This window comes from Candoia aspera, chromosome 1 (assembly GCF_035149785.1).
Source record: "Candoia aspera isolate rCanAsp1 chromosome 1, rCanAsp1.hap2, whole genome shotgun sequence".
Taxonomy (NCBI): Eukaryota; Metazoa; Chordata; class Lepidosauria; order Squamata; family Boidae; genus Candoia; species Candoia aspera.
Window position 1 is genome coordinate 316,541,874 of NC_086153.1, and position 18,847 is coordinate 316,560,720.

The window sequence follows — 18,847 nt, forward strand, 5'->3', positions numbered from 1 at the left end:
ACGTAAAGCCATGCAATTTGAAATTAAAGTTGGTTTCTGATTTTGAATTCCAGTTAGTATTCAAAGGAAATGGCAGCCACATACGTTGAATAGCATGCTAATCTTCAACTAAGCCAAACAATCTGCCAGTCACCTGGGACAGATAGGAAGTTATTCAGGTGGGATTAACATGGTGATGAAGGAACCCATTAATAGAATTTTCCCATTAACTAACAACTGTGGTTTAGCAGTGTGTAAAAACACCCATTTGTATAATCCTGGTTAACATGTTCTAAACCATGGTTTACAAATCACAATGGACGAATTTGCACAATGTGACAAGCCAAAATTCAACAATCCATTTTATGGCTTAGCCCAATCTGTGAACACAGACAGTGCCCTAAAAACACATTGTGCAAAACAAACCTCTGGAGATCATGCACAGTTTTGTTATGGAGAGCTTGGATTCAGTACAGGAAAGCTTATTTTAATAAGACAAAGGGCACTGAATATTCCTTGACCATGCCTGCTAAAACAAAGAAAACCCAGCCAGCTTCAGCTGAACTTGGACATAAGAGCACTTCACATCTCAGAATAAATAAATCAAGAAGAACATTTGGAAAGCATATTTCAACAAAGAAAAGGAGTTAGCACGTAGTAACAGTGGACCTCCTCCACAAAGGATTGTTTGGCTTAGTTGAAGATTAGCATGCTATTCAACGTATGTAGCTGCCATTTCCTTTGGATACTAACTGGATTTCAAAGATACTATCAAGATGATCAGGAGAGAAGATTTTATAATCAAGATTCTAAAAATGCTTGCTACAAATACAAGTCTCCACCTTGCCTTCAATATGCACTTGAAGATGCTTAGCAAACAGACTTTGACAAGCACATTTCTTCCATAAAACATAGAAGACCATCTCCTGAATGGAAGTAAATGGAAATCAAACATGGCAAATTTTTCTAGTAGTTTGTGTTATAAATATATAGTTTTCCCATTTGTTTAGGTAGTTTCCCTGCAGAAGTTTTCATTGTGAAGATGGTTTTGAACATGATGTATTAAATAAATGACAATTGTATGACAATACACTAAACCATAAACCATGGTTTACAATCAATAACAGCTAGGTTTGCACATGTTAAAATGAAAGCCAAATAAACTGCATTTAATATGATGTGCTAATAACAGCAGAGCCTCTGGGAGGAGCTGGGGAGGAGAAGGCCTACCTCTTTCGATGTGCACTGTGACACTGCACATATGTATGAAAGAGATAGTGCTTATGGCATGAAAACATAATGCTGCTGGTTATTTTGACAAAAGAAGCAAGATCCTGCGGATACCCATGACAGTAGCATGGGGAGGGATGTCAAAAAGTGAAGATGCCAGACGCAACCTTGCAACTGAAGTCCCACCCCTCAATGTTGCATGCATGTACAAAGAGATAGGGCTTCAAGCATACGGTTCTAACTGTCATCTTGACTCCCCTCCTTTCATTTAAGAGATCCTGGGAATTTTTATAACATCCTCAGAATAGAACAAAATGTGCCAGTTATGACAGCCTTGCTTCAATTTGTTGTTTATTCGTTCAGTCACTCCCAACTCGTGACTTCATAGATAAGCCCATTCCAGAGCTTCCTGTTGGTCGTCGCCACCCCCAGCTCTCCCAAGGTTGAGTCCATCACCTCTAGAATATCATCCATCCATCTTGCCCTTGGTCGGCCCCTCTTCCTTTTGCCTTCCACTCTCCCTAGCATCAGCATCTTCTCCAGGGTGTCCTGTATTTTCATTATGTGGCCAATATACTTCAGTTTTGCCTTTAATATCATTCCCTCAAGTGAGCAGTCTGGCTTTATTTCCTGGAGTACGGACAGGTTTGATCTTCTTGCAGTCCAAGGCACTCTCAGAATTTTCCTCCAATACCACAGTTCCTTCGCTCAGCCTTCCCAGCTCTTGCAGCCATTATGTTACTATGGGGAATACCATTGCTTTAACTATGCGGACCTTTGTTGTCAGCATGATGTCTTTGCTCTTAACTATTTTATTGAGATTTGTCATTGCTCTCCTCCCAAGAATTAAACGTCTTCTGATTTCCTGGCTGCAGTCAGCATCTGCAGTAATCTTTGCACCTAGAAATACAAAGTCTTTCACTGCCTCTACGTTTTCTCCCTCTATTTGCCAGTTATCAATCAAGCTGGTTGCCATAATCTTGGTTTTTTGAGGTTTAACTGCAAGCCAGCTTTTGCACTTACTTCTTTCACCTTCATCATAAGGCTCCCCAGTTCCTCCCCGCTTTCAGCCATCAAAAGTGGTGTCATCTGCAAATCTGAGATTGTTAATGATTCTTCCAGCGATCTTAACCCCAGCCTTGGATTCATCCAGCCCAGCACGTCGCATGATGTGTTCTGCGTACAAGTTGAATAGGTAGGGTGAGAGTATACAACCCTGCTGCACTCCTTTCCCAATCTTAAACCAGTCCGTTCCGTGGTCTGTTCTTACGGTTGCCACTTGTTCATCATACAGGTTCCTCAGGAGGCAGACAAGATGACTTGGTATCCCCATACCACCAAGAACTTGCCACAATTTGTTATGGTCCACACAGTCAAAGGCTTTAGAATAGTCAATAAAACAGAAATAGATGTTTTTCTGAGACTCCCTGGCCTTTTCCATTATCCAGCAGATATTGGCAATTTGGTCCCTAGTTCCTCTGCCTTTTCTAAACCCAGCTTGTACATCTGGCAATTGTCGCTCCATGAATTGCTGGAGTCTACCTTGCAGGATCTTGAGCATTACCTTACTGGCATGTGAAATAAGTGCCACTGTTCGATAGTTTGAGCATTTTTTAGTGTTTCCCTTTTTTGGTATGGGGATATAAGCTGATTTTTTCCAATCTGATGGCCATTCTTGTGTTTTCCAAATCTGCTGGCATATGGCATGCATCACCTTGACAGCATCATCTTGCAAGATTTTAAACAGTTCAGCTGGGATGCCATCATCTCCTGCTGCCTTGTTATTAGCAATGCTTCTTAAGGCCCAAACAACCTCACTCTTCAGGATGTCTGCCTCTAACTCAGTGACCACACCGTCAAAGCTATCCCTGTTATTATTATCCTTCCTATACAGGTCTTCTGTATATTCTTGCCACCTTTTCTTGATCTCTTCTTCTTCTGTTAGGTCCTTGCCATCTTTGTTTTTGATCATACCCATTTTTGCCTGGAATTTACCTCCGATGTTTCTAATTTTCTGGAAGAGGTCTCTTGTCCTTCCTATTCTATTGTCTTCTTCCACTTCCACGCATTGCTTGTTTAAAAATAATTCCTTATCTCTTCTGGCTAGCCTCTGGAATTTTGCATTTAATTGGGCATATCTCCCCCTATTGCTGTTGCCTTTTGCTTTCCTTCTTTCTTGGGCTACTTCTAGTGTCTCAGCAGACAGCCATTTTGCCTTCTTGGTTTTCTTGTTCTTTGGGATGTATTTTGTTGCCGCCTCCTGAAGAATGTTGCGAACTTCTGTCCATAGTTCTTCCAGGACCCTATCTACTAAATCTAGTCCCTTAAATCTATTCTTCATCTCCACTGCATATTCATTAGGAATATTAGTGAGCTCATATCTAACTGATCTGTGGGTCTTCCCTAATCTCTTTAGTCTGATCCCAAATTGTGCAATAAGAAGTTCGTGATCTGAACTACAGTCAGCTCCAGGTCTTTTTACCGACTGTATAGATGTCTATACTTGCTTCAATATTTTTATTCAAATGAGGGGAGATTAAAATACAGGTTTTTAATGAAAAAAATTGCATCTCAAATTTTATATAATTCGAATTACATTTGTCAACAATAACATAATCCAATTGCTGGTTACATTTTTAAGAACACTTATAAATGTTCCAAGTTGTGTTCCAAATTCTGTTATTGTCCTGGAAACTGGGCAATGCCCTTTGAAAACAAAAAACTTGGCTAAGTACTGTTACATTTTGGTTTCAAATATATGTTTTCAAAAACAAGGAAGGACTGCTATGGGAAATCCCAAAAGATTCTTAATACAGATGCATAGTTTAAATAGGTGACCCTCAAGGTTGGTATTGATCCTGATTGTTTTCCAGGGATATGACATCAGCATTTTATTAAACAAAAATTATGGGATAACTCAGTACAGGAATTAATGGCAAAAGCCATTAATATGTTAAAATTTTACTCACAGATAAAAATCCTAAAATTACATTGGCAACAGCCAAGTTTTAACTATAGCTATAAAAACAAGGTCTTTAGTAACACATTGGTAAGTTCAAGTTTTAAATGTTTTACATAATATTTAACAATTTATTTTATTTGTTAAACTGTTTGATCTAATTTATTTTTATCTAATTTATCTAACTTACATATTTATATGTATTTATATGTATATTTATATTGTTTTATTTCTCTATTTTTAATTGTAAACCGCCCAGAGTCATCATTATGAGATGGGCTGTAAAGAAATATGACAAATAAATAAATAAATCTAATGCCAGACTTTTAGATTATATGTGTACTTTGCTATTTGGGTCTTTTGGCTATAAATGCAACTATATATGTGTGTGTCAATTTTCTAATTCTTGTATTAGCAGTTGTTAACTTTGTTAAGTTTCAAATATGCTATTTTAGTTTAAGAAAGAGCTTGGGAAACACACCATGCTAAGCTATAACGTGGTTTGTCTGTTTGAGATTTAGTATGTTGTGCAAACCGAGCTAGTGTCATTTGTAAACCATGGCTTAGTGATATACAGTATGTAAGCCCAACCCATTGTGGTCTATTTACTAAATCATGTTTATCAAAATTAGGCTTAAGGCAAGTCAGTGAAACTTAACAAGGATGAATTTTAAGTGTAGTTTTCTTGCAATTAATGTATTCTTTTGGTGTGCATACTAATACTCAGGAACATGAGTATGAATGAGACCAGCTGATTGCACAATATCATCTTCTAGAAGTACTCCTAGTGTTTTCTCAGCAAACAGTTCACAGACTTCACAGGTGCATTGCCTTGAATCCTGAGGTTTCATGTGGAACTAGTTTGCATTGGCACTTACTAAGTCATGTTGTGCCTAAGTCTAGTGTGATAACTGAACCTAGACCATGTGTTAAATTAAGTTGAAGAAGCATCATAGTTTGAAATCAATGCTTATCATAGGTTACTCATCTAAGCCATAGCATGATATAATTTATTATTGATTCTAATTAATGCTCCATATGGGATGCTGCAAAGCTGTAAAGAGGGGCTACCCTGTCCAAAATAGATTGGCTATAGCTGTTTTTTCAAATAACTGTAATTATGCAAGGAGTGGAATAACAGGGCTGTGTAAATATTTGATTCAGAGATTTGATTCAAAAGTGACTCACTGGGTTCAGAAACTGAACTGAGTTTCCAAATCAAAATAGATGCCTCCAAACTAGATACTTCTGCATATGCACAAAATGTTTTCCTCCCAAATCCTATGAAAAATCTGAATCCAACTGACTTGATCTGATAATTCAGCTCCAAAATAGTTTTTTTTCCACATAGATTAATGAAAAGGAATAGATTAACACAAAGATTAATGAAATGGTGGGGGGGAGAGAATGCTTATCCTTCCTTTATTCAGTCCACTGTGCACCCCCTCTGGGTTGTGAAGCAGTTTCTACCCAAAAAAGAAAAGATTTTGATTTCTAACCAAAAAAGATTGCACATGGTTTTGGTTTTCCATGTTATGGCATTATAATGATAGGTAAGTAAATCTGTAGCAGATTTGCTTTAATATATTGTGAATATGTACTCAGTTTATGACTATGTACCCCCCCAGTATTATATCTTATCCAGTATGCCATGATTAAATGCTTGACTTTGCCCAGTGTGTAAACCAGGCCCAGTGCACAACAAGCTGAGGCAAAACTAACGCTAATGGGAAGATGTGGGCCACCATTTTGCCCTCTCCCATGAAATCCCATAACTACAATTTGTAGCTTTTTTAATACCCAATACGCCCCTGAAGTCAGGTTATCCATTATCTCTGGTGTTTATGCATGTACTGTATATATGTATTTGATTTATATAGCTGCCCATCTCACATACATAACTCTGGGAGGCTTACAATAAAATAGATTAAAATAAAATACATAATATAAATTTTAGATTTATATTCCACCTTTTCTTTGGGACAAAAATCAGTGTATAGATGCTTCTCATTAGATTTACATTCTGACTTACTTGTAGTAGTTGCAAGCAGCATATGTATCACTCCCTCCTCAAACTTTCCCCACAGCAATCCTGTGGAGGAGACTGGGCAGGCAGAAAGAAAGAAGTCACTTAATGAGATTTTCTAACTAATGTATTGATTAAATGTATATGCCACCTGACTCCCAGTGACTCTGGGCAGTGTACAAATTGTTGAAAAAATATTAAAACAAGAAAACAACACAAAACAAAAAAGAACAAAGATAGCAGACATAAACCCAGATGAGAACAAAGAAAAGAAGAAACAGGGGCTTCAATCACACCAAAGGCCTGGGCAAAGAGCCTGGTCCTCAGGGCCCTTCGAAACACCAGCAGGGTGGGGGCCATTCAGATCTTGCGGGGATAGGCACACTTCTGGGGTCCCAATAGATGGCATTACTTAATTGAAGGAACCTGGAGTATGCCAACCCTGCCAGATCGGATTGGTCAGGCATATGTTATGGGAGACAGGCGGTCCCTCAAATAACAGATTCTATTGCTGGAGGTGGATTTAAATCTGGATTTCTCTACTCCTTGTCCAACACTTTAACCCAGTGTTTCTCAACTTTGGTAACTTTAAGATGTGTGGACTTCAACTCCCAGAATTCCCTAGCTGGCATCCCCCAGCTGGCTGGGGAATTCTGGGAGTTGAAGTCCACACCTTAAAGTTGCCAAAGTTGAGAAACACTGTTTTAACCCAAGGATTTTCAAATTGTGTGGAACCTGTTAGTTTAAAAAAAAAATTCCTGGAACCCCCAACCAGGAGGCCAAGCTCTAGTGGTAGAAAATTGGCTACATTCAAGCGAACATTTTCTTCCCTAGCCTCTCACAGAACCCCATTAATTTCTTGCAGAATCCTACGTTCTACAGAACATAGTTTGAAAAACCCTGCTTTTACCAATTGCCATACTGGTTGTCTGGTTAGCATGAATTGAAGCAAAAAAACAAAGTTAAAAGTTGGCTTCAAATTCTGGTGTTCACTGGAAATAGTGGCTGGTCTGAGATCGCACCTCACCAGAGAAAAGCCACAGAACCTCACAGAATGGAGGGTTAAGATGGCTGCCCACTGGTTCTCATTCACCATGTGAGCTAAGTCAGTAAAGAGAGAAGTCTTTTTCTACTGAGGAAAAATTTAGGAGGAATCTGGTAGTACCTTTTCAAATTAAATTTGTTGGTTTGAAAAGATGCTGCCAGACTCCTGACTACCACAGACTAACAGGGCTCGTACAATGCTAGGTTGGGAGGAAATTAACCCCAGCCTGGGTAAACTACTGGAAAGAGAGCTCTATGATGCTCCAAAAAGTGACTGATAAGGAATAACAATTCTGGTTGAATTCTGTCCCTTCTTAAATCAAGAAGCACAAGAGCCTTTTTTGTAAGGAGAACATGTTTGGCTAACATTGGATGGGAAGAAAGCCAGGGATTGAGCCATATCGGTTTCATAAAACTCCCCATTTCTCCATCATCTCATGATTTTTCCTCCTCTCTCTCCAAGTATTACTGCTTGCTCTATTAAGCATTGCAAGTATTGCTGCACTCCAAGTATTACTGCTGTATGCTCTTTTGATGTTTTTATCACTTTGAACACAGCTGTGAAACTTTATCCCAACATTGTATATTTTTAAAATGTCTTAAAAAAAAAACACTGACTAGCTTCACACATGCCAAGTGAGTTTACTTAACTATGATTTACCAAATAAACCACAATTGGCTAATTTGGTAAAACATGCTAAGACCAAGCCAAACAAATTCCGCTTAAGTACTGTAAAAGATTTAAGGCAATATATGAACTTAGCGGAATAGTTTACTCCGATATATGTTAAGGTCCTGCATGAATCTTGCACAAGCGGCTTGGGTCTTTTTTCCCCTTTCCCATGTTTTTATAAAAATGTTATTTTCATACTGTTGCATTTTAATTTATCTAATGCAAACTGTTTTGAGATTTTTAGTAATGGGAAGCGATCTAAAAATACGGAGGAAATCCCATGAAATTCTCTGCGATTTATTCCCACTCAGCCTACTTAACACAGGAACTAGGTCTGCAGGTCTCTTCGCCAAAGGAAGCCCCATTGAGTTCAACGCCTAGGTAAACGTACCGAGGACGCAGCCTCCGAAAGGCAAAGCAGCGCCGTACGAACAGAGGATGCCAAGAAAAGGAGCGCGTTGGTAAACTGGGAGGCGGGAGGGAAGTGGGCGAGAGTTTCCTGAAGGATGTTTCCGAGTCTGTACGTTTGCGTGGGAGGCTGCCGTTTGTTATTATTTATTTTAAAAAATTGAATGGAAACAAGGAGAGGAGCATGCCGGGCGATAGGACCCCGCGGGCGTTCCGGGGAAGAGACAGAGAGAGTGTGTGCGCGAGTGAGTCAAAGAAGGGAAAGGAAGGGAAGCTGGAGGAACTGGGAACGGCAGCAGCTACGCTCCAAGCCCACAACGCCCAGCTTGCCTCGTTTCTCTTGTTCAAAGGCAGCCCGGGCAGAGGGAAGGAGCCCGGGCGCCTCCAGCCGCTGGCAACCTTCTGCGCCTCCATTCATAACCGATGCAGGCGGGGAGCTCCATGGGCTGATTCCCTGGGAGACCAGCAGCACCAGCAGCAGGCGGAGGCGCCTGCAACAGCTCGCCTAGGCCTCGGCTCCGGCCAGCGGCTTTAACTGCAGCCTTCCAGGCCATGTAAGTGATTCCCCGCGCCGTTCCCAGGTTAGAGATGGGGAGGAAGCAGCTATGGGGCCTGCTCTGCCTTTCGGCTGCCCTTGCCGGCGCATTGTCTGGAGCGCCCGGCCGCGCTGCACCTCTTTCTGCTCGCTCGCTGCGTCTTGTGGCTGTTGGTTTGGCAGATCTCTCGTTGTAAAAGTGACTCTCCCGCTCACAGGCCTGGCTGGATTCAATTCTTCATTCCTCCCCCCGTCGTCCCCCCCCGCACCTTTCAGTTCATTGCAGTGGCGGCGGCGGCGGCTGCTGCTTTCTGCAGATGCAGCTGGGCGCCAGGCTTTTGGAATGGTTTGCCCCGAAAAGCGAGAGGAAAACGAGGAGCGCTGGCTCGGTGTCCCTAGGTGGGTGCGCGCGATAAGCCTTTCGCCCCACTCCCTGCCCTGTTCGGCTTCTCTCCGTTTGTTTCCTTTTCCATCTCCCTTTTTCTCTGGGACCAGGGGTGACTCGGGACAATTTTGACCAAGTCCGAGGGAAGAGAGTAGCTGAGAGAATTTCCGTAGCGGGATCTGGTTTTGCAGACAATCGGATGCGAAGAATTGTCGCTCCGCTGGCTCCCCTCCCCTTTTCTCTGCGGTGTTTGTTTACCTCTGGCTTCCCCATTTGCTGGCCACAGCTGTTTGAGCAGGAAAGAGACAGGATCTCGGCTCGTCTTCCTTCTTTACTTCCTAGGTAGCCGAGGCTCTGCCTGCTCAGCAGCGATGAAGGAGGGAGCTTTACAGGAGCATCCAGTATTTCTTTTCCTTCCCCCGCCATTCAGCGCTATAAAGCCCCTCGGCTCTCCGTTCTCATTAGACGCGTCATCCCCTTGGGTTTGATTCGTCGATCCGATCTGGGTAAAAGACACGCGGTGGATTCACACGTTATGCTTCTAAGATGCATACCCAAACAAAGTAACTGGTGAATGAGGCAAAGCCGTATGTCACGCCAGGACGCATATTGGATAGCCATAATAGTCTGCCTCTACTCAAGTGGAGCTGTGCTCAGTTGCATGCCCGAGCCTGTGGCCCTGTGTAAACGCCCCTTAAGTTAACTCTCTGGAGGGAGTAGAATAACTAGGTATCCCTTGTCTTAGTATTATGGAGGAGTTTAAAGTTTGATCAATTTACTTTTTAAAATAAAACGAAAACTGTTTTTTTAAAAAACCACATTCTTAGGGGAATTCTGTGTATGCATATCTTGGACAGAATGTTAGAATTCGTGGTTCTAATGTCCTGAAAATGCCCCATTGATTTGAACAGTAACCATGAAGTCATAAGATTGTACAGTCTCTGCATTACAACATGTTCAGACTGTAAAGGTTCATAAACATCAATAGTAGCTGCGTAGGAGGGCAGTGTTTGTATGAGAGGCTAACCCTCTACAGTAGGCTAATGTTCACCCATCATGTACTGTAGTCCCTTAACCAGAGGCTGCGTGCCATGTGAACTTGAAACAGCCACCAATGAAAGTGTGCAGGAACTGGAATTTGAAATGGAGGTTAGCTATTGATTGCAAATTCCAGTTCCTGCCGTTTATGACACATGTGTAGCCTTATTTAAATGGCAGAGAACACTGTGAACCTATGCAGACGCATCCAGTTTTCTTACTGTGGACAATCTTGACAGACTTGAGATATGTTTTTGTGATGATAGAGGTAACATCTGAAAGGCCTGCCTGGGGGCAGACTGTGGTTCCAGTGACTGCTGGCAAAGGGGTCACAGTGATGCCAGGAAAAGCTGCCACTTCTGCCTGAGACTTCTTTAACATGAGAACCATTTGGGGTTCATAGGTTGTGCTAATCCATGGTTTGTCGCACACATCATAATTGGCTGGATTCACACAGTATAACATCCTGAAGCCTAAACAATAGATGTGCAACTCCTGTTAGCTGAAGGCTAACACCAGGCTTTGCATGGCATGTTAAGAGCTGCATTCCAAAAAGGGGTGGGTCTGAGTCCCGTTTTGGTGGGGATGTGGGAGTTTGAAAGCTTAAAATGGACACCATAAGCATCTGCTACATTTAGGGCATCCATTTTGCCCTTTACAGGCTCTAAAATCATCCCAAAAAGGAAAAGAAAAACCCCCACGTGGTTTGGATGTCACCCTTTTTGCACCTCTGCCCTAAAGCAGGATATACAGGCAACAGCGGCTGGGTTCATACATCATGTTATGAACCAAAGCCAGATCAACTATATGATGCCTTATCATTTCATGTAAACCTAGCTTGGTGTGTCAAACTAGGATCAAGGAAATCAGGGTCCAGGTTCTTTTTGGGAAGTTCTTTGTATGGCACCAGTTACCATTTTTCAGTTTGTTTTCACAGGTTGGTTTGAGGAAAAGGGACATGCATGTTCTTCCTATTGTAGCCTCGGAGGAAGAATAGAATAAAGGAAATTACACCTGTCTATCTGAGTACATGCCAGGAAGTGAACAGAGCAACTTTCAGGAAGCAAGAACTTCAATGTGAGGATAGGGTCCAGTTGCAGTCAAATTTTTGTTTGTGTAATTCATCCCCACCCTTGTCTTTGCTCTGAATGTACCCAAAAAGCAAGTCTCCTTTTACACTGGATCTTTTTCCTTTCATTTTTTTTTCAAGGCTGTCCAGGTTAATTATCACCAGTGTATTTGTTTACAGGTAAATGCACTTGATAGGCTCTGTTGCTATTACGACTGAGCTGTTGACTTTCTACTCGTATCCACAATATTTTCATTTAGTTATCTTGGACCAGTGGAGTTCTTAATGTTTTAAACCTTTGTGCCAGAAATGATTGCTATTGGGGGAGATGAATTGCTTCAGAGATAATATGCATTAGTGGAGGAGAAGCTGTATGAGATAAACATTTAAACCAAAGTAAACTGAAGTCTTTCTCATCTACCTGTATCAAACTTATATTCTGCTTTGCTTCTGAGTGCTCAGAATGGTATACTTAAAATTTGGTTTTCATTTATTCTTGCAACAACTCTTTGAGGTAGGTTGGTAGAAGGAAAATAGCACAAGATGAATTTTATATCCAGCCAAGGACAAACTGCTCTGCAGGTTATCTGACACATGAATCAAATCCACCTAGGGTGAAGAAAAACTGCATGGTGCCATGGAAAATTGGCACATACTTAAGATTTTGTGCTTGAACAACAAATGTGCAGTAACAACACATGGTGCCTTTTTCTTTATTATGTGGAGAATGTGCTTTAAAATACAGTGAATTAACCCTTGACCTTCTCTTTTCTGTATTTTCAAATTGTGTAAGATTCCATCATGCCCAGCAAAATGAATTGGTAGGATTCTAATGGAACATTTTCCCATGCTATGTGTGACTCAAGTCTCATGCACAAAAGAGTAATTTATTCTCCATTATGCAGGGGAGCAATCAATGAACTGACAAGGGATTTACTTTTGCAATCCCCAAGTCAGGGAGGAGAATAGGGAAGTCCTTGCACATTTCAAGCTCTTTCTGGGCATCTGACAAAGTTGCACATTCTTCTTTGGAAAGAACCCATTGTTCATTGATAGAGCATATGGTATATTTGTAGAAGGTACCAGGTTAAATCCTTGCACCCCAGATAAAAGATCCAAATAGGTGAGCTGATGGTGATCTGCATAACAAGTGATTAAAGAGTAGGATTGGGGCAGGAAGGGTGACTTTGGGCCAGTCTCTCCATTAGCTGCTATGCATCAGAAGTTCCTAGGTTCAAACCTTGGCAAATTTAGGGTAGCCTGGGAAGATGAAACCCTGCAGAGGCTATGCCTATCTACTCTTCGGTTGATGGACCAGTGGTCCAAATCTGAAGTGGGTGCCTTCATGCTGCTCTTCTACCAGCCAAGCCTAAAGTTCTGAGGTTGCAGAATGGCACATTCTGAAATATGCCATGGCATATCTGCAATACCTCCAGAGGCCCACTGCAGTGCTGGCATGATAATTGTGAGTGGTCATGTGCAGGAATTGCCTTTGCAGTGCTTGGTAGTTTGCAAAAATTTCTAGGGATGCAACTTATTCTGACTTTACGTAAGTATGTGATAATATTGACGAAGTCAGAATATTCTTACATATAAGTGTATTTCAGTTGGTATTCCTATGCCTAAATCTGCTTTATTTTTTCATTCATTCATTCTGTATGGCCTCCGATCTCACTTAAGTGGCTCTGGGCAGCTCACAACATTTAAACCATTTTGTACGTTTATATTCTTCCTACAAGATGCACATTACTTTTCTTAAAAGTTATGGCTTCACCATATCTGTTTCTCTGGTGTGACCACGTCTGACCTTAAATTCATTGTCAATCTGGCCTCTTCTTTTTGTTCTTGCCCTCATTTCATGAAGAGTTATCCTAAAAGGCCCAACCTGGTGCAGGATTCAGTAATGAAGCATTAAAATGGTCATCACGCTGGACAACAGGCATAGATTTGTGTGTATCATATCCCTAACTACACCCACATATTTTTTCAAAAAATCCTACCTGTGTCAAAATGGCATATATACCCCACATGCAGGGATGAGTATTTTTGCACAGGACAGCATTTAAAAATAATACACACACTTGCAGTCTGAAATGGTGAGTGCAAGATTGTCCCAGCTTCTGCTATTACATTTTCTGTAATATGGACCCTTTTAAATGTCAAATATTAAATGCAACTATAGCTGAACAGTCTAATTCAGGAATAGTTTTGGTTGCATGTTTCAGTTAGCTTGCTGGAGCCATACGTGTACAATAGTGGTTACCTGTATTCTGAATTGTCATTACCATATGCAAACTTTTTTCTGATTTTAGCTTCAGATATGGAATTGATAGGGGCCACTGATGCCCTGTATTTTGAGATATCCTTTAGTTGCTGATTTTAAATATGGGACATGACTTGGCAAAAAAGACAGTAGAATTCAAGGTATGAGGCTTTAGATTTCATTATCTGTCCTCCCCATTCACCATACCCTCAATAATTTGAATATAATGGGCTTCTGGTGGGAATGGTGGACTGAATGGCTGTGCCTGCTGGTTCAGCAGGCAAAGCTGACAACGTGGTAACTTCTTTCCGGCTCAGGCACGTTTTTCCTGAAGCCCAGAAACGTTCTCCGGATCAAGGAGAATACCTGGAATCATCCCAACTGTCCTCCGGACAGCTGCTTGAAGCCAGAAGATCTCAAACATCATTTCACCTTTGAATGGTAAGAGCCAGCTGGGAGGTGGGGACTTCATCACTTTCCAGGCTGTGCTGTAGCCTTAAGTGGACACTAAGACTGGCCACCCCATTTCTAAATCACCAGTTTGTATTTTTTTTTAAGTATATGTATCCCAAGAGAGGCTTTCTACAGTGAGAAGAAGCTGTTTCTCTTGGTACTTAATGTTATTTTGGGGATTACTTTTTTTAAAAAAAATTAAATTTTGTTTTCCTTCCAAAGGAAATTCCAGAGATTGAGAAAAAACAGTTGTCTTCCTGTTGTTATTTTTGTATTAAATTTGAAGCACTTTCCTACAAGTTGAATCAGCTGATTTGAACCTTCAGCTTTCTGTGTTCCCTTTCCCTTGAGAACGGTCTACTATCTCACTCTCACTTTATGAGAACACACTTTGGAACTCTTCCATATCTTTGACTTTTGCTGGTTAAACTCCTAGGTGGTGCCATAATCTACTGCCTGAGAGATGGAGGATTTCAAACAGATTCTTTCTGACTTTCACCAGGATTAACAGATTTCTTCTGACTTCTATCAAGCTTTTATGCAAGATATCCAGGACATTGTGGAAACTATGAGATCTAAAATGTACCGTCAGGTTGGGGATGTGGTGGATGAAATTGAGGAATTTAAGAGCGATAGAAAGGGGTTTTTTTAAGACTGAGATTGGGATTCTTATCAAGATGCTGGATAAAGATTGGATAATGGAGTTGGAGAAATCTAAGGGAGAGAGCAATCTGCAAGGCATAAGTAAAATCGATCTCCTGGTGGAATGCCATGAAAAGAACCTGGAATCTTTGAGGGGGGCAGTTGGGCTGTGTGATTTTTTTAAGAGGAAAGCACGTTGTGGGGCTATGTAACTGCTCTGGTTTATTTTGAAGTGGGATAAGGGTTAAAGAATGTTCATCTGGTTTGCTCGAAGGATTTGATGTTATTCCCTTTTAAAGATATGGAATTACTGTTTTGAACTGTCTTTGTTTTTTGGGTTTATTAAGATTGGGATTATTAAAATTGTACTATTAAGTATAATAGCAGACAACGTATGTGCTTTTTAATTTGATTCTTATAGTAGTAGATAGAAATGTATAGAATAGTGGTAGGAAGGGAATAATTGGATATGTTTTATCTTTTGGAGGGGAGAAAGATGTTTAGGAGGTTTATATGAACTTTTTTTCTTTTCATATAAGAGGGAGGAGTAACTGTACTTAGTGATTTTTATTATGTGTTAAAGTGGAATGATGTATAGAAATGTGGTGTTTTGGTTTAATATAGAGTAAGAGATTGATTATGGAAATTTTGTATATTCTTGCTGTTAAAAGTTGGAAGCCGCATCTTTAGTAAATTTGAAAAAAAAATTCTTGTACTTCTGCACTTTTTAAGTTTTTTTTCTTTCTTTGTAGTTTTTTCTTTTTCTTTCTCTTTTTGTAGTTTTTCTTCTCCTCCTGAAACTTAATAAAATTTACTATAAAAAAAATTGAATATAGTCACAAATCATTTAGAGTTCAGCAGATCTGGCTTAGCTTACTCCATAGGTTGTCAACCAGAAGCAAGAGCAATATTTATTTATTTGTTGTATTTATATCTCTCTCTGTGAGCTCAGGAAGGCTTACATGGGGGTCTTTATCTTTGCAGTCATGTGGGTAGGTTGGAAGAAAGAGTGAACTCTGTAGACAAGTGGAGATTTTATCACAGCCTCCTTGGTTTACAGTACCATAACCATCTTTTTCTACTGGCTCTCTGCACAGTGATGACTATGATGAGTTGTGGCTGGTGGTTTATTTAGAGAAAGTGATGTTTCTGTAAAGTATAGGAAGAGGGGCTATACTAAAGACTGTAACACAGTATATATTTATGTGTATGAAAGTTACTTGTCAACAGTGTTTTTACTTAGTTACAGTCCTGTTCACATTTTGAGGCATGAAATGAAAGGAATGCCCACTTTTGTAATAGTTCCCTGCTAATCACCTGGAGGAAATTCTTGCTTGCAACCTCGGGCTGTTTGGAACTGTTGTAATGAAGAAAGAAGATGACTTGGAATTTCTCTTATTACTATTTGTACAGGGGACATTTGGTGGGAGCGGAGGGTATTTTTTATGTTTGATAGGCGTGAAGGTGATGCCTAGGAATTATATCAATTGCCATATTTAATTGTTTGGACTTTATAGCTCAAACAAGCCTAAGAACAATCCAGCAGTTTCAATGAAGTTTGGTTCCTTGGACGCCAGCCCCATGAGGCTCGTATGAGACACACAGATAGGAGCTACTCTTCCAGTTAATATTTATTCAGCCATGGAACTGTGCCCACTGTACAGGGTGGAGGGAATGGGCAGGTGGTGGTGTTCCCTTACTACAAGAACACTTTCCCCTGGAAGCCAGGAACCCTAAATTAAGCTGTAAAAGCCAAGTCTCGCTTTTATAGGCATTTCTACTTGTACTTTCTCATTTTCTTTGAAAGGCTCCAGTCGACCCAGCAGAATATGTAAGTAGTGGGTCTAGCTGAGGGATTAAACACACAGAAGGATTCGACTGAAAGATCACGTTTCAACCTAAAAGATCCAGTCACTGTTCAGGGGGAAATCCTCTTTCTGAGACTCTGGAGCAGTGTTTGTCAACCTTGGCAATTTTTAAGGCATGTGAGCTTCAACTCCCAGAATTCCCCAACCAGTCATGCTGGCTGGGCAATTTTGGGAGTTGAAGTCCACATGTCTTAAAATTGCCAAGGTTGACAAACACTGCTCTGGAGAACAGCTGTCAGTCAGTCTGGACAATACTGAATCCCAAACTCTCTGTCTTTGAACATTTGCTGGGCACCTTCCACAATTAGATTTGATGATTCTAGAGAGGCTGGAATCATTGGTTTAGAATGGTGATGGAATCTTCTTCACAGAAGATTTTCAAATGAGGACTAGGTAGCTACCTTTGGGGGATGGTTTAATAGAGAAAAAGATTTATTTCTTAGGGTTTTTTTTAATTTAACATATTTATATGGCTGCCCATTTACTTAAGGCACTCTGGGCAACAAACAAAAGCAAAATGAAATCATGATCCATAGCATAAAAAGTAGCAAATTATGGTCCCCAAAGAAGAAATCTAATAACAGATACAGCTGCATCTATATCAGAGCTCCATTAGCACCCTGGCCCCAGTGCTTGAGGAATAGCCAAAGGTCTTCGTGGCCTTCCAGAAGATCAGTAGCGTTGGGGTCATCTGTGTCTCAGCGGGAAGGCTGTTCCACAAGATGGGTGCCATGACAGAGAAGGCATGCTTCCTAGGGTCCCACAGTGACACTGCTTCACTGATGGGGCACGGAGTTTGCCCACTCTGCCTGATCTGGTAGGATGGTAGAAATCACTGGGGAGAGGTGGTTCTGCAATTGACGTAGATGATCTACAGCATACCTTTCAACTCATGCCTTCTATGATTACTTAAGATGCATCTTTCTACCTTGGTTTTTTATTTCTTTTGTTGTGTTTGCTGCCTTTGTGTAGGGTTTTATAATGTGTGTTTTAAATTTGCCTGTATTTAATTTTAGTTCTGTAATCTTTCATTTTTCTGATGAAGAGCTATACAAACTGAATTAATAAAAAAGTAATTAGTATAGTCTTCCCATGCAAATGACAAAATGAGAAGGAGTCTCTTGCTTTGGAACTCACATTTTAAGTGACTGTTGATGGAGAGCAGCATTTTGTGACAGTAACCAATTAGTTAATTTACAGGAGTGTCCCATGGGCAATCCATTTAGGGGGATTTCTTACCTCTTGTTTATGTGGAGGGCATTGAAACTCTTCACTGAAACTCCTGCACTATAGCCATGTTTACATGAGAAGCTTAATAAGAAGCCACAGCAAGCTGTACCTTACATTTGTTGTGAAGACATTCAGGAAAAAGGATCTAGCATTCTGGCAGGTTTAAACAGCACCCCCCCCCCCCATGCATATCTTTCCAGCTGAAAGATCAAGTAAAAATAATTCATAGGGAATTAAGAATGGTGCTGCTACTTCTTGATATCTCATATGTTGAGACTTTGTTTTCAGTTCTTTAAGCCATAAACCATGTTTTGCAAATCATAGTGCCTGGGTTCAAATAGGGTACAAAACCTGTATATAATAAACCACGCTATACCATTCTGTACATTACACTATACCACCTGTACAACTACAACTTCCATCATCCTTCATTGTTGGCCATGCTTCCTTAGATATGCTGGGAGTTGTCATTTGAAGGTCAAAGGTGGCCTACTGCTGGTTTAATATCTATGATTCTGCAAAGATGACTAGATAAACTCCATTTATGCCATCCTAAACAAAAAGGAGATAAGAGTGAGATTTGAGTCAAGTAATGTTGAGGGCCCCAGATTTCTCCATTCAAAAAGTTCATGTGAAATTAGACAGGAACAAATTTCCCCTGATTTTATTGTGAAATTATGATAGTTTAATAAAGAGAATAGGCTCTATGAATCAGTGATCTGATTCAATAGGAGGCACCATCTACAGCAGATGGCAGCACCTAATGATTGTGCTGATGATGGAAAAACCTAAACAGGATCAAAAAGGGTTAGTACTTGGCTAGGAGACCACTAGAGAGTCCCAGGGCTATAGACTAGATGAGGAAGTTGAAAAAAATATCTTGAAAGAAGGCAGTGGTAAACCACTTCTGTACTGTTGCCAAGAAAACTACCTGGACTTGTCTGTGTAGATCTAGGAGTCAAGCTTTTTGCAGGTTTTGTGCAGTTTTAATGATGTAAATGGGAGTAGGAGGCCTTTGGGAGGCAAACCACCTCTACTCCCATTT

General features: G+C 40.6%; 1 protein-coding gene across 1 annotated transcript in view; it reads left to right on the forward strand.

The window, feature by feature from the left end:
• The first annotated feature begins 8,550 nt into the window (after positions 1-8,550).
• Positions 8,551-18,847, forward strand: part of AKT1 (AKT serine/threonine kinase 1) — a 106,238-nt gene continuing 95,941 nt past the window's right edge. Inside the window, exon 1 of the mRNA XM_063290407.1 lies at positions 8,551-8,873. The gene's annotated coding sequence lies outside the window, so the exon portion shown is untranslated. The remainder of the gene's footprint in view (positions 8,874-18,847) is intronic.